This window comes from Macaca thibetana, chromosome 13, assembly GCF_024542745.1.
Source record: "Macaca thibetana thibetana isolate TM-01 chromosome 13, ASM2454274v1, whole genome shotgun sequence".
NCBI lineage: Eukaryota > Metazoa > Chordata > Mammalia > Primates > Cercopithecidae > Macaca > Macaca thibetana.
Genome location: NC_065590.1, coordinates 103,246,474 through 103,266,752, shown reverse-complemented (window position 1 = coordinate 103,266,752; position 20,279 = coordinate 103,246,474). Strand labels below are relative to the sequence as shown.

Here is a 20,279-nt window from a genome sequence, read left to right as displayed (position 1 = left end):
TGGTAAATTTATCACTAAGATGATGGTTAATTTTAAGTGGTCTCCGTGCTTATTATTCAAAAGGTATATCTAGAAAAATTAACAGCTGGTGACTCTGCTAAACAATTGACAAGAAAGTACGGAGAAAGCCCAGCTGTAAATGCACATCATGGATTTATCTGATGCCTTGTTTGCCCTATAATGAGCATTTCCCATTTTAAATCCTTGCATAAAATACTTAACAAGAAATATGAAGCTGGAATAGGAACTTGGGGGTTGAGAATTGTCTGCCCAGGTAACTTTTAAAAGCAATTTTAGATATGGTATGACTTTGGCATCATTTACCAGTAATATTGTGTCTGGAATTTATTCTTTCTGGTGGGTTCTTGGTCTCGCTGACTTTTAAGAATGAAGCTGCAGACCCTCACAGTGAGTGTAACAGTTCTTCAAGATGGTGTCTGGAGTTTGTTCCTTCAGATGTTCAGATGTGTCCAGAGTTTCTTCCTTCTGGTGGGTTTGTGGTCTCGCTGACTTCAGGAGTGAAGCTGCAGACCTTCGCAATGAGTGTTACACCTCTTATCCGGAGTTGTTTGTTCCTCCCGGTGGGTTCATGGTCTCGCTGACTTCAGGAATGAAGCCGCAGACCCTCACAGTGAGTGTCACAGCTCACAAAGGTAGTGTAGACCCAAAGAGTGAGCAGCAGCAAGATTTATCATGAAGAGCGAAAGAACAAAGCTTCCACGGCGTGCAGTGAGACCCAAGAGGCTTGTGGCTGCTAGCTCGGGTGGCCAGCTTTTATTCCCTCATTAGGCCCCACCCACATCTTGCTGATTGGTCCATTTTACAGAGCTCTGATTGGTCCATTTTACAGAGCACTGATTGGTCCATTTTACAGAGTGCTGATTGATGTGTTTACAATCCTTTAGCTAGACACAGAGTGCTGATTGGTGCGATTTTACAGAATGCTGATTGGTGCATTTACAATCCTTTAGCTAGACACAGAGCACTGATTGGTGCATTTACAATCCTCTAGCTAGACAGAAAAGTTCTCCAAGTCCCCACCTGACCCAGAAGCCCAGCTGGCTTTACCTCTCAATATCAACATTAGCTTAAAAGTTTCTGTCTCGTTGGGTGGATCACGAGGTCAGGAGATCCAGACCATCCTGGCTAACATGGTGAAACCCTGTCTCTACTAAAAAAATACAAAAAAACTAGCCAGGCGAGGTGGTGGGCACCTGTAGTCCCAGCTACTCGGAAGGCTGAGGCAGGAGAATGGCGTAAACCCGGGAGGTGGAGCTTGCAGTGAGCTGAGATCCGGCCACTGTACTCCAGCCTGGGCGACAGAGCGAGACTCCGTCTCAAAAAAAAAAAAAAAAAAGTTTTGTCTCGTATTTTTAGGTGGGAAAACAAGTTTACATACTGGCTAAGCTGATCCCTGCCCTGAAAATTGAGAAAAAAAGGACATATAGGAAATACTCAACATTTTAAAAAACTGACAATCTTTTTTTTCTTATTTCTCATGGTGACATATTTTGACCTATTTCTGATGTTCTGCACATAGTAGGCAAATTCCCGATGGCTGTGTATATTAGTCTGTTCTCATGCTGCCAATAAAGACATACCCAAGACTGGTTAATTTATAAAGAAAAAGAGGTTTAATGCACTCACAGTTCCAAATGGCTGGGGAGGCCTCACAATCATGGCAGAAGACAAAGGAGGAAAGAGGCACGTCTTACATGACAGCAAGCAAGAGAGGGCTTGTGCAGGGGAATTCCCATTTATACAGGCATCATATCTCATGAAACTTACTCACTACCACAGGAACAGTATAGGAAAGACCTTCCCCCATGATTCAGTTACCTTGCACTGGTTCCCTCCCATGACACATGGGAATTATGGGAGCTACAGTTCAAGATGAGATTTGGGTGGGGACACAGCCAAACGTTTCACTGTGGTAGAAAGGTCAGGGAACTCCAGCTCTGCCCCAGATCTGCAGAGGAGCTCCCAGCAAGGCACAGCTCCTGGATGTCATGACATCTCCCTTAAACACTTTTTAAAATTAAACCAATGAAAACATAGAATTTCTCACAAAATGCTTATTTTTGGCATGTTTTCACTTTTTCATATTCTTTAAACCTCAAAAAATAGTTTACACTTTTAATGGTAATATTAAAGTTTCAATACAGAGGTTGGGGTTGGTGGCAGACATGAGTCAATGAAAGCATGGAAAACTGACTTTGTATTTATCCTATCGACAACCTAATTTGTTAACCAAAAGTCACTGAGGCTACTCATTGTCCTTTTACAAACTTCCCTATGATAATTCCTTTTATATTGTTTTTTAATGAGTTCTGAAGTTATTTCAAAATAGTTATATCGTTGTTTCACTCCTTTCCATATGTTTCTATCCACCAAGAATATTTTGGCAAAAAACAAAAAGTAAGTGTTTAACAACCAGCTTTCGGGGGTGGGGTGGGAAGCCCTATTATAACATTTGTCTGCCTCCATAGTATAAACATCTCACCCACGTGGACACCCAGTTACCAACGTGACATCACTGACCACGCTGTTGGGAAGAGCTGTGCGCAGTCAGCTCTGTGATCCACGGAGCAGGCTCCAGCTCACCACTGCATAGATGAAAAATACAGCTTCTTGTATTTATTTCCCCAAAGGTCCATGTATTTCAAGATACAGTTTTTAAATATCTTGAATGTGGGGCAGACTCAACATTTCGGATTGAAGGCTATGTATCTTGAAATAGTTGATCTCAAACTATCTTTTTACTGTGAGTACTCATATTTCTATCATAAAGAGAGATCTTATACAGAATAGTGAAGAGTCCTACAGATTGTAGACAGTCAAGACTTTAGAGTTCTCATTCATATTTTACCACAATTAGCTTAGCAGTCAATGAGAAACAGTAACCAGATGTCTAGACTGTTTCTGGTTTCATCTGTGTATATTGAAATTTTAAAAAATGGCACAAAATCTACATATCATAATTAATCTTTTACTATGTTTTCGATTCTAATGAGTTTATAGGAGAATTGTTAATTCGAGAAATAATTTTCTAAGACTTGCTATATTTTGGATGCAGAAAAGAATAAGTATTTTGTATGTGTCATATATAAGTGGGTAAAGTTGTCTAGGAGTTTGTTTTTAATGAATGAAATATGCACATATAAGCTGTAATTTTTACGTGATTACTTAGAAGCTTAGCTATGATTTCTTTTTCTTTGACGTCTACAACAATACTGCATTTTTTTTGAGTGGCCACTCTGCTGTCCGCATCCGATGAGGTGCTGTGGAATATGTTGGTTTGTGTAAGACATAATTGATGAGCAGGAATTTGTGGAACATAAGAGAGTGGGAAAAAATTTGGTTCTTGTAGCATTGTGGTGGATATCAGTTGTGGTATTAGGGTTTTTCAGAGAAATAAAACATATATATAAAGATATATACATACACATATACACACATATACATGTATATATGATATAAATGTATATATATAAACATACATGTATATATATAGGTTGCATATATGCAACCTATATAGATTTATAGAGGAATATGTATAGATACAGTACTTGGCATGTGTCTGTCTCAGAGAGAGAGAGATAGGTTTATATATATAGGTGTGTATATCTATAGATATCTATAGATATAGATATCTATATATGAGCTTTATTAGGGGGATTGACTCACATGATTATGGAGGCTGAGAAGTCCCACGACAGGCCTTTTGCCAGCTGGAGAACCAGGGAAGCTGGTAGTGTCGCTGAGTCCAAGTCTGAAGGCCTTGGAACCAGGACAATCTATGGTGTAATCTCAGTCCAAGGCTGAAGGCCTGAGGATGCCACTGGTGTCAGTTCCTAAGTCCCAGTGCTGAAGAGCCTGGAGTTCTGATTTCCAAGAGCAGGAGAAGAAGAGTGTCTCAGCTCCAAAAGTGAGAAGTGAGCACATTCTCTTTCCTCTGCCTTTGTGTTCTATCTGGGCCTCAGCTGACTGCATGGTGCCCTCCCATACTGGGTGAAGGTGATCTTCCCCACCTAGTCCATTCAGTCTCACACACTAATGTCCACTGGACACACCTTCACAGACACACCAAGAAATAATGCTTTGCCGCAGGGGTCCTCATCCCTCTAGCCACAGAGTGGTACTGGTCCCTGGCCACGTAGGAACTGGGAACTGGTCCATGGCTAGTTAGGCACAGCAGCAGGTGAGCAGCAGGTGCATGGACATTCCCCTCTGAGCTCTGTGGCCTGTCACATCAGCAGCAGCATTCGATTCTCACAGGAGCACGAATCCTGTTGTGAACTGCACATGTGAGGGGTCTGGGTTGCATGCTCCTCATGAGAATTTAATGAATGCCTGACCGTCTGAGTTGGAACAGTTTAGTCCTGAAACTATCCCCCTAATTTGTCCCTGGAAAAATTGTCTTCCACACACTGGTCCCTGGTGCCAAAAAGGTTGGGGACCACTGCTTTACCAGCTATCTGGGTATCCCTTAATCCAGTCAAGCTGACACCTAAACTTAACCATGACAGTTGTCAATTCAGTTCAGTGAATTTGCTTTCATAGTGAATGTAAGTTCCTTACAGTACTTGGCACGTATCAGTGCCTCAAAAAAATGTCAGGTTATAATCTAAGAAAATAATCTGCTTGGGCAAGTAAGACATTATTCATGGGTAACATAACTGCAGAGCAACCTACCTCCGAGGGGTACAGAGAACACGTGCCACAGGATTGAGAGAAGTCTCCCATATGCATGGGCAGTTGGGAAGGTGTCACCAAGGAGGCGGCCTTGGGCTGAGAGTTGAAATGGGTGGAGTGGGCGGGAATAGCCATTGCAGATGGGCGTGGCTGTGCAATGCCTGGGCAGGAGGCCCTGGGGAAGGCCAGTCTACTGGAGTAGAAAATTTGGGTAGAGAATGTCAAGAAGTAAGGAAGGAAAAGTAGGTTCTGGAGAAAACTGGACATTGTTGCTTGTCAGTCTGAGGAATTTGAACTAGAGACAATGGGGATATATAGAAACCTTCTAGGCCGGGCACAGTGGCTCACGCTTATAATCCCAGCACTTTGGGAGGCCGAGGCGGGTGGATCACCTGAGGTCGGGAGTTCGAGACCAGCCTGACCAACATGGAGAAACCCCGTCTCTACTAAAAATACAAAATTAGCTGGGCCTGGTGGCACATGACTATAATCCCAGCTACTAGGGAGGCTGAGGCAGGAGAATCGCTTGAACCTGGGAGGCGGAGGTTGCGGTGAGCCGAGATTGTGCCATTGCACTCCAGCCTGGGCAACAAGAGTGAAACTCCGCCTCAAAAAAAAAAAAAAGAAACCTTCTGAATCTGGGATTTCTATGATCAAAAACCGTCTTTAAGGAAGAAAAATCTGATGTGAGTGTGCAGATTTCATCTGTGTTCATAGAGAAAACAGCCTCTGCTGCAGTTTATTACAGGCCTGCCATCGACATTGCAGGGCCTGGGATAGGGGTACAGATGGAGACTCACACACTATATATTTTTTAATCTTTAAAAGTTATAAACCAACCTATTAATGACTACAACAAAAATTCTTAACATTTGTCCATAATCAGTATTTGTTCATAAAAACCAAATAAAAATACATGTAAAAGTATATGTTTTATGACTGAAGTTGGAAACATGAAATAATTCAAATTGTGGATTTGATTAGAATAATTTTCTTGCTCATATTTAACTTGTAAAGCCGTGTTCTCAAATTTTGTATGGGTCATGCTTGACAAAAGTCTATTCATCTTTACTATTTTCAGTTTTAAAGAAGCTAAACAGGCTGCTCTCTGCATATTTTCTGTTACTATTTCCATTTTTTCTTTAAGCCACATTTTTATAATTTCTGTTTCTAGCAAAATACCACTTTTCATCCATTCTTCAGATGTGAAGCAGGCCCTTCGCAGGGAAAGCCAACCAAACCCTAATCTTAAGCATTAGAAAGGAAAATGTAGTTACATTCATAATAGGAAATTTGAACATTTTACCAATAAAATATAAATTTAGATAAGGTTAAAAAATTAAGGTTATTTTTCATGTTTTTTAATAGCACTATTTTTCTTTTAAAATAATTAAAATTAAAAGGCAAAATTTAATGAGTATTCAAAAATCCAAATTATTCCAATAAACTAAAATTTGAAAGTTAATTTTTACAAAATTTAATGAAATACCTTTATAAAAATGAAAGCATTTCCTAATGCTACTGTTTAATGTGTATCTAGTTTTGGTTATAAAGAATCATTATCATACTTTACAAATGCTATACCTAGAATCTGTGTTATAATTCCCTCATAGTGAATTTAGACATACACAGAGAGATTGAAGCGTCGTATGAATTGCTTATATTACAGAGTATTACAGAGTCGCCCTCCGCCCACATGCACAGCCGTTGCTAATGCAATGCTAATTAATAACCTGAACAAGCCCCAGCAGGAGCTTGGCTTCAGGCTCTACAAGGGGGTGTGTGGCAGGTGAGCGGCCTGAACCCCGTGCAGCTCGGGGCCTGGCTCCAGTCTCCCACGTGGCAGACGCAGAACTCCCATCTTCAGGGCACTCAGGTGCGCTGCCTTTGTTTGGAGGATAAGGCGCAGAGGTGTGGGTCCTGCTTCCCTGGGCCTACGCAGCAGAGCAGCTGCCAGTGCTCTGCTGACCCGTGGGACTCAGGCTCTCTGTGCGCTGGGATACAGCTATTTTCCTGGTGCTTGTTCTCTGCGGGGCCTGCCCCGACCCCCGTCTCTCGCAAGAATGTGAGTTAACTCTAATTTTAAATGACCTTTTCCTCTGCATCTGGCTTAGCACCACAGATTGCTATTCGGAGTTTTAATCTGCCGTGTGACCGCGCCTGGCATGGATTGTCAATATACAATAAATTGAAGGGAGGAGGAGGCGCTGCCCTCTGGTTGGCTGGCTAACATCTCTTGAGAAACTTCTCAGAAAGGGCTTGCTGTATAGATCTTCACCAGTGCTGAATAACAAGAGCTGGTCAGTCCTTCTGTTCCAGTTCAGCCTTTTTCACCTTAGTGAGGTAATTGCAGGCAGCTCTAGAGAGGGCAAGAATATTGGGTTTCCAGAGAAAATAACAGAACAGCTCCCAGTGATTTCCCTAAATGGAATTTGGAATTATGACTCTGCCTGGCTCATTGAAGCATTGCTAGCTGTGATTCCGGGCTGCTCTGGCAAGCTGCATGTAATATTTCCGTGACTGCTACATTACATTGCAGTGAGCAAAAAGCCAGAAAGGTTTCCTTTGCAAGGGTAAACGAGCCTTTTGTCTTCGTTGCTTGTATTCCAGAAACTCGCCACAAAATAAAAATAGTTAATCATTCTGGATGTTTAGAAATGTTAGATCAGAAAGACCAAGATAGAAGTCGAATTTAATGTAAGCCTAGGCTGAGCTGCTCTCTGTACATGTCCACTTGTATGAATGGAAGAGATTTTGAAACCATTCACGTTCTGACAAAATGCCAGTAGTGGTATGAAGCATGCCATTTGTGTCTGTTTGCCTCTTTTACCCTTTTACCCTTCAATTGTTTCCTGCATTTCTAATGTTCAGTGAGGCACTGTACTGAACTGCTCATGTCTTATGAAGTGAACTGAGTTTTTGTGCTGACAGAGGTTACATTAGTCCAGCTAGAGACAAAATCGAATATGCAGAGGTTTTGCTTGTGTTTATGATTTGCATGAGGTCACAGTGCCATGGGCACCTGAAACTAACATATTATCCAACAACATCAGTTCTCACCTTTGGACACCCACCAGCCCCTTGTCCCCCAATTCAAGTAGGACAGAGGCCTTGGGTTGGTCTTCCTGAAGTCCGTGAGTGTCATTGCTCATGGCTGTGCCTGTTGGGAGAAGATGAGTTTGGGGCTGTAGCGAGGGGAAGACTGTGGACACTCCACTCTTGATCTAGCTGTAGTGCAGCAGGGCGGGAAGGAGTGACCTGGAGTCAGAGGACGTGGTTTCAGGTCTGGCTCTGTGCCTGGCTGCATGACCTTCATCAACCAGCTTGGAGTCTCTGAGCCTCAGTTTACTCATCTGAAAAAGAGGCTGTCTTTTTCCTAAGATTCTTCAACAGATTAGTAAATCTACCTTAGCCAAAGACCTTGTTGTACTAAACAACCCTTGCTATATATGCCAGACATGAAACCACCTTTGCAAAATTATGACAGCAAGAAAAAGCTGACATGATTGACTCCATCTTGCTTCTGACCTCTAAGCTATCCTTGGTCATTCCTGGGTGTAGGCCAAACTAACTTTGGGAGGAATTTAGTTTCTAGTTTAACCTTAAAGCAAGGATAATAATAGCCCTTCCCAAAAATAAATCGCCTTTGTAAAACCAATAAAAGGCCACAAAGTAAGGATTATGAGAGGGGCCTGGACTCTGCTAAGATGTAGGCATAATTTCTATAATCCCTTACTGCTCAGGGGTCATGTGGCCAGAGGTCACAAGATTTGTGACTTTCTCAGTTGCTCCTATAGATGACATCACTATCATAGAAACTAAGGTTGGTGTTTGGAGCTTTCAGACTGATTCCACCTAAACTTGTGATTCATGACTCAGCTGATCCTGTAGCCCCATCCAGAGGTGTAATGAGTGCATGGGGGTGTGGACCATTTTTCACACCCTGATGATTTCATCCCCAATCAATCAGCAGCACCCATTCCTTAGCCCTGCTGCCCACAAAGTTGTCCATACAAATTCCAAGCTCTGAGCCTTCAGGGAGACTGATTCGAGTGTTAACTCAGTTCTCCCATGTGGCCCAGCCTCCTGTCAATTCAATTCTTCCTCTACTGCAATGATGCAGTCCCAGTGAATTGCTTTTGTCTATGCAGTGGGCAGGAAGAACGCATTGGGACATCAGAGACTAAGGTGGGATCTAGGGAGCCTTGCCATTTCCTTAGAAGAAGACATTGCATAGGGATGAGCAATGCATCCTTAGTGCAAGAGGCAGCGCCCAGGCCTCTTCTGGTGTCATGGGGGCTCTGGCTCCGTTGACTTCATCTGTTTCCAGAAGGCTCAGGAGGGTCTCCAGATGTTAGTGAGACCCTAGCCCCAGCCAGTGTCTACATTCTTGACACTGTCAGGAGAAAGAATTCAGGGACGAGTCAGAATGAGGCCAAAGGCAAGAAGCTTTTATTGCAAAGTGAAACACACACTTGAGAGTGAAGTGCAGGCCAGCTGGGGAGAGTGAGTCGTGCACTAGGGAGATTGGGTTTCGAGTTTTATGGGATCTTTTAATTAGGGAGTGGAATAATCACGAGGTCTTCTAGGAAAAAGGCAAAGATTTCTTAGAATTCAGGTGTCACTCATTTCCAAACTAAATATGCCATGCTCCAATCTCTCTGGGTGCTGGAGGGTGTGTGATCTAGGATGGTAATGAGCATATAATTAGGTGTGGGGTAGGACATGGGTCAAACCCAATGCCATGTTGGACTCAGCCCATTTCAGCGGCTTAACGCCTTCCTGTTTGTTAGGATCCCATCAGCCCAGGCTCACCCTTGTACTGGAAGGTGATTTAACAGCTCTCATTTCTTGCTGTTGTGAGAAATCGCTGCTTGATATTTTCCTGTGTCTCCTATGAGCACCCAACATTCCTGTCTCACACCTGTTCTCTCAAAGGATTGCTGGGCAAGGGACCAGTGGTCCAGTAGTTTCGGGCACACAGCGTTCATCCTGGGGCAGGGACCTGACCTGGATCCCGTTGAGGTCCAGCTGGAAAGCCCAGGCCTGGCCCCATCCCTGTTCGCTGCTGTGCTGCTGTGCTGCTGTGCCAGGTGGCCGTTTAGGGCCAGCAACAGAATTGCAGAAACTCTGTGAGTGTTGAGGAAATAAGAGGGATTCCTACAGCATGATTTGAAAAAATCCTTTTGAATTCTAGCATGGTGTTAAAAGGAAAACCCAGACAAGAATGATATGTGAATCTGGCAGCCACCCAAACCAGGATAGGTTCAGAGGGGCTCCTGCCTCATGGTGGAAGATTTATGGACAGAAAAAGGATAGTGAGGTAAAAATGGAAGTGAGGTCAGAAACAGCTGGATTGGTTCCAGCTCAGGGTTTGCCTTATTAGAACATGGTTTGACTGGTCAGCTGCCTAGGATTTGCCAAAACTCGGTGATGGGCACAAGAGTAGGTCACAGTCTGCTTACACATCCAGCTAGGTGACAGTTCAAGCATGGAAAGTCCCTTAGGCTGAGTTTAAAATATGTAAAGTGGTAGCTTTAGGCTCAACCTAACAGTGGCTACATGTAGAAAATGAAAGTCATGGCTCCAAACACGCGACAGCCTGCCTTCCCCTTCAGTGTGTGTTGTTGGATTGGGAGTCCCCGGATACCAGGGCTCACCACGCCTGTCCCAGTCAGGGGATGTGGCTTCACTTTGGCCCTTCCTGTGCACAAACCCCCACCCTGTGTCCAGGTTTACTAGGACCCCCGAATTCTGAAAGGTGGATCCTACTTATGAGAGGACAGCTTGGCAAGTGCTTTGGACTCTGGGGCAAAAATTTCTTTCAGATCTGATGCTTGGCCCCTTCCCACCTGCCTCTGTCCTCCAGGTAGCCTTTTCCAGAGGCCTCCTACTAGGGTGGCAGAGCCGGGCATGTGGGGCGGGCGCTCTGCTGCGTGACCTGATCAGCCATTTCGTGGAGCCTGCTCTGTGTTGGTGCCCGGGAGGGAGCAGCAGGAATGCAAACCTGCTCAGATGTATTTGTCCTTTGAGATCACATCTGCTGCATTTGCTGTGAGCAAAGTTCATAAAAGGAAAGGGATGAAAAAGGGCTACGGAATAAACATTCTTTTTTCTATAGGGTATTTCAGAAAAGGCCATTAACATTTCAAAGTGGCTCAATTTACACGTTTTTAATATGTAAAACACCTGGTGACTAAAGTGAGCTATACTTATTTAAAAGTGTAAGTACTTTGAAAACATTTTACATATTAAGATAACAAGACTAGGCCAGGTGCCTTGGCTCACACTGTAATCCCAGCACTTTGGGAGGCCAAGGCAGGCGGATCCCCTGAGGTTGGGAGTTCAAGAACAGCCTGACTAACGTGGAGAAACCTTGTCTCTACTGAAAAATACAAAATTAACTGGGCATGGTGGCACCTGCCTGTAATCCCAGCTACTTGGGAGGCTGAGGCAGGAGAATTGCTTGAACCTGGGAGGCAGAGGTTGCAATGAGCTGAGATTGCACTATTGCACTTCAGCCTGGGCAACAAGGGGCGGGGGGGGGGGGGGAAGGCAAGACTAAAACATAAACTTTAAAAATCTGAATTTTATAAAATCAGTAATTTGGCTTCACAATCTCAACTATTGAAGTTCTTCTATGTTTAATATTGTGGCTACTTAGCTGAGTAACTGAATATTGAGGAATGGCCCGTTATCTCAAACTTGTGAATTAAAAAAATGCCGGAATATCAGACAAAATTATAACTATATTATCGAGAGCTGGATTTGAAGGAGGAGATGCCGTTCCAGGTTTGAAAGTAGTTGTAAGAATGGGAACGTGAATTCAGCACCCGGTGGGGATGGTGGGTCTGGAGGGTGTTTGGTGAGGCTGTCCTGGAGAACGATGATGCCGTCGTCTGAATGTGGGTGTAATAATACAAGGGTCACTTGCATGTCGCTTGGCTTTCAAGAGAGACACTAGCACCTTTGCCTTTTGGCATAATTATAAGCTGTGCTGCAGGGACTTGTATCCCTTCTACGCCATTGAACACTTTTCAAATGTTAATAGACTTGTCTTCTGAAATGCCCTGTAGAGGGGCCGGGCGCGGTGGCTCAAGCCTGTAATCCCAGCACTTTGGGAGGCCGAGACGGGTGGATCACGAGGTCAGGAGATCGAGACCATCCTGGCTAACACGGTGAAACCCCGTCTGTACTAAAAAATACAGAAAACTAGCCAGGCGAGGTGGCGGGCGCCTGTAGTCCCAGCTACTCAGGAGGCTGAGGCAGGAGAATGGCGGGAACCCGGGAGGCGGAGCTTGCAGTGAGCTGAGATCCGGCCACTGCACTCCAGCTCGGGCTACAGAGCAAGACTCCGTCTCAAAAAAAAAAAAAAAAAAAAAAAGAAATGCCCTGTAGAAAGAAGAATGTTTATCTCATATATGTTTAAATCACCTTTCCTTTTATGAACTTTGCTCACAGGACCTCGGCATGCCTGTTGCCCCACATGACATCTGGGCTCTTGCTTTGTGTATGACGTCAGCCTGAGTGCTTTCCTGACCCCCCCCCTAGCCACTGTGACTCACCTGCCTGTGAGTCTGAGCTCCTGTTCTTCATTCTTCAGCTCTTCACACATAACCCCCCTCAACTCCTCAAGCACGTACCCTTTCTTCTCTCAGCTCTGACAACTGAAAACACTTTTTCAGTTTTACATTTTTGCTCTCCTGACCTTGATTTAAACTCCTAATTTGGGTATCCGGTTGACCCTTGAACCACACAGCTTTGAACTGCGTGGATCCACATATATGTGCATTTTTTTCCTATAAATGTAATGGAACGTTTTTTGGAGATTGTGACAATTTAGAAAAACTTATAGACAAACTGCATAGCCTAGAAATATTGAAAAAATTAAGAAAAAGTTAGAGATGTCATGAATGCATAAAATATATGTAGATACTGGTCTATTTTGTCATTTACTACCGTAAAATATGTACAAATCTATTATAAAAAGTTAAAATATCTCAAAACTTACACATAGAAACACAGACCATACAGCATGCCATTCACAGTTGAGAAAAATGTCACAAACATAAAGATGTAAAATTAAATCAAAACTGCATAAAATTAATTGTAGTGCATGCCACAGTAATTTTGTAATTCTGTTGCTGTTGCGCTGATGGGAGCATTCGCTGCAAACACCATGTGACACGCACCATCTCTGTGTGAGAAGTCTGTCTCCAGTAAGTTTCTCACTGCAGTAAGAAGTGATCCTGGCAGATCTTGCATATTTTTCTTCGTGCTTCATGCAATATCAAACACGTTGTGTAACCCTGTGGGACCCATAGGAAGTACCTCTAGTGATGCTGGAATTGGTCCCAAGAAGCAGAAACGTCATGACATTATTAGAAAACGTTGAATTGCTTGAGGTCTGTAGCTCCAGTTGCCTAGCATTTCATAAAGACAATTCATCTTCTAAGCAGGAGACATAAACTTACAGGATCAATAATGACAGGACAGAACTCTAAATGTGCTTTCTTTTCCTTATCATTTTCTTAATAACATTTTCTTTTCTCTAGCTGACTTTATTGTAAGAATACAGTATATAATACATATCTAAAAACATGTGTTAATCAGCTGTTTATGTTTTCTATAAGGCTTCTAGTCAACAGTGGGCGTAAGTAGTTAAGTTTTTGGGGAGTCAATAATTTACGTGGATTTTTGAGTGTGTAGGAGGTCAGTTCCTCTAACCTCCAAGTTGTTCAGTGTCGACTGTATTTCTATGGGCTCGCATAGGTAAAGCGCCCCCACTCTTTACACAGAACAGTTGGCCCTCCTCAACCTTTTTGGCACCAGGGACTGGTTTTGTGGAAGAAAATTTTTCCATGGACGGTGGGGGATGGGAATGGTTTCAGGGAGATTCGGGCACATTCCATTTATTGTGTGCTTTATTTCTATTATTATTACATTGTGATATATAATGAATTAATTTTATAACTCACCATAATGCAGAATCAGTGGGAGCCCTGAGCTTATTCTCCTGCAACTACAAGGTCCCATCTGAAGGTGTCAGAGACGGTGACAGATCATCAGGCATTAGATTCTCATAAGGAGTGCGCAACCTAGATCCCTCACATGTGCAGTTCACAGTAGGGTTTGTGCTATGAGACTGTAATGCCTGGGCTGATCTGACAGGAGGCAGAGCTCAGGGGGTAATGGGAGGGATGGGGAGTAGCTGTAAATACAGATGAAGCTTCACTCACTTGCCCTAACAGGCGAGGAACCGGTCCCAGTCTCTGGCCTGGGCTTGAGGACCCCTGTAGTAGAAGGCAGTGGTAATGAGGGAACAGAGTACAGACTCTGACAGAAGATCTGAACTTGCTCTTTTCTTCTAGTCCAGCCATTCCTGGCCACTTTGGCAAGCTGACTAACCTCTCTAGGTTTGAGCAGGGATAATAAAACCTGTGTAACCCTGTTATTAAATGATAAACTGCAAAGTGCCTCGCAGAGTTTATAGTTGCAGCTCAGTAAATAGTGGCTATTCGATTGACTTTAATAAGCTTTTCGGGAACGGTCTTTGTCTTAGTGCCAAGCATTCAGAAAGTGCTCAATGCATAGTTTTGAATTTGGAATCTATCTCTAATATGATCTGGACCCCGGGCCTAATAGATGGATCCTTGTTCTCAGACACAGCATCCTTCCATCACCTCCCGGAGGGCAGTAATGTTGGTCTGTTTTGTTCCCTGTTGTATCTTCAGCATCCGGAACTATGTCTAGCTCATCATTAGCATTCAATAAATATTTGTTGAATGAGTCTCTGCTGACGACATCTCAGTTCTGTGGCAAAAGCTAGCTATATTCTGTTTTGTAGTCTGTTTGTATTTCCTGGGTACACATTAATTCAGGGTAAAGAAGAGAGATGAGAATCTTCCTGCTGGAGCTCATGATCAGGAGGAAATTTGGAATTAATCTGTGGTTTTCATAATCCTCAAAAATGGGGTGATTTATAGGTGGACTGATCCAGGTGTTCCTAATTAACCAGCACCATGGAGGCAATGTGAAGTCTTGGAAACTGCACTCATTTGTAATTTAAAACATGGAAACTGGGTTCACTCCCTGTTATGTGTGTGCAATGGTCTTCCACAAGACAAGCAGAGCAGGCTGATCCGTCTGCTTATGACGGCCACTCCACAGACCAAGCTTCCTTCTAAATGCACTTTAATCAGGGCCCCAGCCTGTTTTCCTACCCTACTCACAAGAATAGCCTCTGTTGTCTGACTTTTCAGAAAGGAAGGTTAGTTTCCCTAGATAGGGTAAGAACACATATTTCTTCCCAATTATATTTCATTCCAACCAGTTTCTGACATGATCACAGTTCCCTTGTATTTTCCCGGTACGGTGAGCTAACGAGGAAAGGAGGAGCCCCCATTTCGCAGTTGTTAACTGTGATCAAGACTCAGCTTAGCTTCCTCCCTTCCAAACACAGAAACAATGAGCTGTTCTGTCACCATTTCGTTTGTAATCTTGTTTTTTATTTCAAAAGATATTAGCGGCATCCTGCAATGACACAGTGAGAATCAGGAGAGCTCTGTGGATGGTATTACCCTGGAGAATTCCTTATGGCCAGGCTGTCAACATGATGAAGGGTAATTGCACTTCTGAGGTTGAGCCACACAGTTTTCGCAGGATAAAGATAAAACCATCAGATCAGCTTTGTTTCGCCCAAGAATTTCCTTTTGTTTAGATGCTGAAGGAACTGCAGCTAGCAGTGAGAATTTTTTAAGACGATAGGTGGGCAGCTATAGCTATACTCAGAAGTCCTGTGAAATAAACGTCAGCAGCGACACAATTCTGGGCAGAGTTTTGCTTATTTGAGTAAAACTGTGAGTCACAAAGTAAAGGAGGGTAACCTATGTGTTAATGACAGGCTCTGTTTATTAGAGCCAAAGCTGGTTAGGTTGGTTTTGTGTAGTTAGGTAAGCAAACCTACTAGGCCCTGGCAAGCCATGCCCTGTGTTCTAGGGGCTGGGGTGGTTTGAAAGTTTCAATGGTATTGGTTTCGTGGTCATTGAAAAATTAATGCATTTTAAATATCCAGTATGATACTACTAACAGATAATTTTACTTAAAAGAATTCTGCCTTATGTGAATTCTCTTAAAAACCTGACCATAGTAATATAATGCTGACATGCACATTTTACTTTAGTATTGGGCTTGTGTAACAATAGAGTAGTTGAAATTCCATAAACATTGAAATGCATGTATAATTTTGACAATTTATGGAGCAAACAGTCATTCGATCAGTTATCAAGTAATATCTAAGTCCCACCTTCTCCCAATTTCTAATTGGTTAAGCAGTTGCAAGGTGAAATTGTGTAGTATGGAAGAAAAGACAGAAGCATGTAAATAATTTCATTGTAGATCATTACGTTTGTCAAATGTATCCTTTTACATCCAGATGTTTTCTGTTTTTTCAAAAAAAATTTTAAGGTATTTCTAACTGTGCTTATTGAAATTCCTGGATTATGATAATGTGCAGGGAGATTTTATCAATGCTTATCTGACCTTTTACAGCTTTTTTTTTTTTTTTTTCCTTCTTTTTATTCCTGAAAGGTACCATAGCTCTTCTAGGAGCATTGGCAACAACAAAGGCTCATCATGTCAACTGATAAGTCCTGTAGATGGGGTCACTGTTTAGCTGACAGGGTGCAGGAATCTTCTTGAGATCTTATACTAGTGGCAGACAGTGTCCTTGTTGCAAAGCTAGGGGAAATTGGGTGTGTGTGTCTCACTTTGAAAAACTCCCTTGGATAACCACAATTTCATCAAAATCTGATTTTATTTAAAATTTTTTTTGCATCATTTACTTAGTCTGTTGATAAGCCGAGAACATTTACGATTAACCTCTGATTTTTAGCAGTTTTAAAAGATGAAGTATTGGTATTTTGTCATTTTTTATAACGTGACTTAAATCTGATCCATCTAGGCACGAGCTTTAAAGATGAATGAATACACTTGGTGATTTATTTGCTTATTTCCACTTGTTACTTCAAATGGATTAAAAAATCAATTGTGAAAAAAGGTTCAGAAAGTGTAAATGAAATGTTAAGTGACCTACCAGAATTATACAATACATGATGTGAAATATTTAAACAGTGGAAAAAGTACTTATGAATATATTAAAAATGTTATTGTAAAAAATTATAACCTGAATGCGATTTTAAAAGTATGTTCTTTGTTAACAATTTTTCACTTTCTTTCATATTATCTTCAGCATAAAAATCTTTCCTTAAATTGAAAATAATTTAAAGCTATGCCATGAGCACTGCAACTCAAGGTATAATGGTGTTCATGGCTCAGTATAGACACTGCTCTAGATGCTAAACATGTGGAAGTTATACACCTTATCGGTGCCTATGTTAATGCCAAATCATGATACTGAGTATTCTGTTGGTTTAGCATTTATTTAAAATTTATAGTATAATATCGAAGTTTATTGTAATACCATGTTTAGGTTTTTATCAACTTATCTGACAATGAACTATATTTATTTGAAAGTGTAATTTGAAGAATTTTGAAAAATGTATGTACTCATGAACCTGCCAGAAGTGTCAAAATGCAGGACATTTTCCTCAGCCCCAGGTGTTCCTCCTGTTCACTTGTCATTAGTTCCTTGCTCTACGCTTGGCCCCAGGGAGCCCCTGGTCAGCTTTCTATCCCTCAATTACATATTCATAAGTGGAACTCTACAGAATGTCTTCTTTATGTTTTGTTTTTGGCATTTTGCAATTGCTGATACAATATGTATTTTTTTTTTTTAGAAACACTGTTACTTGGGTGTGAATCTGCAAAGTGAATTCTTTCCATTGTCTGGGAGAGCATGCTGGACTATACGTGGAGTTCTGTCCCCGGTTCTGATGTATTCATGTCTCAGGGCTGCTGAATGAAGCACCCCAGGCTGAGTGCCTTCAGACAGTAGCAATTTATTTTTTCATAGATCTGAAGGCCAGAACACCCAAACTGAGGTGTCGGCAGGGCCGTGCTGCCTCTGGGACTCTGGGCAGAAGGCGTCCTTGCCTCTTCCAGCTGCTGGTGCTGGTTGTCCATTCACTGCCTTCCTTGGCCAGTCTCTTCAGTTTCTCCAAGCTCCACTCTTGCTGTGTCTGTCTCTGTGTGGTGTTTCCTCTCCTTCCAAGGACAGCAGTTTGTTGGATTTAGGGTCTCCCGTAATCAATCTGACCTCATCTTAACTAACTACATCTGCAAAGACCCTTTGTTCCAATTAAGGTCTCATGCACCAATAACAGAAGTGAGAACTTAAAAACATCTTTTTGGGACACCCAATTCAACTCGTAACACTCAGTTCTGTCATCGGTTCTAAGATTCTAAATATCTCTGGGATGCTTGTTTTAAATGATACCCTCCACAGAAAGCCCAAAAATTGCCAACAAAAGTTTCAAGGACAAAAGGCAAGAAAGGATGTGGCTGGATGAGTTCTTACTTCTGGGCAAGATTCCAATAACTGGAAGACTGAGGCCAAGGGTTTGACTGCCTGGTACAACCGCACACCTTGTCCCAGCGGGCCTGCTGTCTTACAGCGGGCACCACTGAAAGAGAAAATGCAGCATGGCAGAGAGGTTGGGTATCCGGAAGGATGCGAGTGTGGGCACAGACACAATTTCAAATCTAGTAGCCACATTAAAAGAAATGGAATAAAATAGGTACAATCGGCTTTAATGATACATTTTCTTCAACCCGATTTATCAAAATATTGCCATTTCCATGTGTAATCAATATAAAAATATGAATGAGATATTTGACATTCTTCCTTTTGTAGTAAGCCTTCAAATCTAGTGTGTATTTCCCATTTACAGCATATCTCAGTTTGGCGCTCAGTAGGTTCACGTGGCCAACGGCTGCTGTATTGGGCAGCACCGCGCTGGGGCAGCATGGGGAGGCGGGCCTTTTGAGACAAGTGATTTGTGCTGTCTTTGAACATCAGTGACAAAATCCCCAATGACTGGAGCCCATTGGCTGAGCCGGTCTCTATGAAATGATGCAGTTTGCAGAATGTTTCGTACAAACCGTCTCTGTCTTTGCAGTGCGCCTGTCGGAAAGGGGTATCATCATGAGGAGGAGGAGAGTGAGGGTGAGGAGGATGGTTTGGCAAATGGGAAAACAGACCAGGAGCATTTGTATTACTCACCCAAAGTCGTGCATTTAGGAGGTGGTAGAGTCAGGACGGAGGCTCATGTCCTCACTGCAAAATGGGTCCTCACCCACCTCATCTGCCCTCTGGCCACCAGGAAGATGAGCAGTGGGACCGGATGACCTCTCACACCCCTTCTGCTGCTAGCACTGCACAGGGTTCTCTGTTTGCACCAACTTTGGCCCAAACGGTGCACATGCAAGCATGATATTTGGCAGCCAGTCTTCAACACTTACAACAGCTGTGAGTTTGGGCTCTCTGCATTTCCATAGCTTCAGTGTTTGGCTGGAGGAATGATTAATGATAAAAGAAGAAAAAAAAAAGGTCTGAAATCCAGATACTTCAGCCAAGTTATCATATGGCTAAGTCCCAGTTGTTATAAATAATAAAATAATGACGTCACTCTCCTCTGTGATCCAATATGGGGTGAGAGGAAAATAAATTACTTATCATTTGCGAGTTCTAGCTCTATTTTACATTGTTTTACTTCTTTTCAACGTGTTTTTCTCAGTTGTTTCAACACGATGAGCTGTATTCCTATCAGTTTTATCTCAGCATTCAGCATATAAAACATTCCTCAACTCACTTACAGATACATTTTATTTGCTTTTCCAATGGCTGAAAAAGCTCAGGACACAGTTGGAACTTAATTCCCCTGATCCCAAAGTTCTGGTGACATAAGTGGGTGGGTACCTTTGAGGAATTAGGTGCCATTGCACATCTTAAGGGACACATCCCTGAGCCCTAAAAATGGAAATCTTTGGAATGCAAACATGGAACTTAAATGACTTAAGCAGAGTATGCAGTCTAATGAACCATATTTCACCATTTACTTTAATCTGGTTAAAAAATTTAATCAGACACATAAGCAGTTTATTTTGAAAAGGCACTAGATTAGTCTTACAGCGGGCACCACTGAAAGAGAAAATGAAAGAGAAACTATATTAGTGCCTTTTCAATGTCCTTCCCAATTGGAGATATGTGTATATACATAGCTCCAAAACCACAAACTGGGGGGCTTAGGCAGAAGACATTTCAATGTTAAGTAACAAAAGCAACATTCATTCATTCTCATTCATTCATTCAACCACATTCATTATGCATGCTGATTGTGTAAATTATTTGCAAAAGCATAACTTTTTTTTTTCTTTTTTTTTTTTTGAGAAGGAGTCTTGCTCTGTCGCCCAGGTTGGAGTGCAGTGGCGCAATCTTGGCTCACTGCAAGCTCCACCTCTTGGGTTCATGCCATTCTCCTGCCTCAGCCTCCCGTGTGCTGGGACTACAGGCGCTCACCACCGCACCTGGCTAATTTTTTTTTTTTTTTTTTTTTTAGTAGAGACGGGGTTTCACCGTCTTAGCCAGGATAGTCTCCATCTCCTGACCTCGTGATCTGCCCGTC

General features: G+C 42.5%; 1 protein-coding gene across 11 annotated transcripts in view; it reads right to left on the bottom strand.

Annotated features, from left to right (window-relative positions):
- ADI1 (acireductone dioxygenase 1) overlaps positions 1 to 20,279 on the bottom strand; it is an 847,802-nt gene that overhangs the window by 365,207 nt on the left and 462,316 nt on the right. Inside the window, exon 1 of one of the 11 annotated variants that reach the window (XM_050754076.1) lies at positions 12,237 to 12,240. The exons of the other annotated variants lie outside the window; for them this stretch is intronic. The gene's annotated coding sequence lies outside the window, so the exon portion shown is untranslated. Of the gene's footprint in view, positions 1 to 12,236; positions 12,241 to 20,279 lie in introns of those variants that run through there. 11 annotated transcript variants of the gene reach the window in all.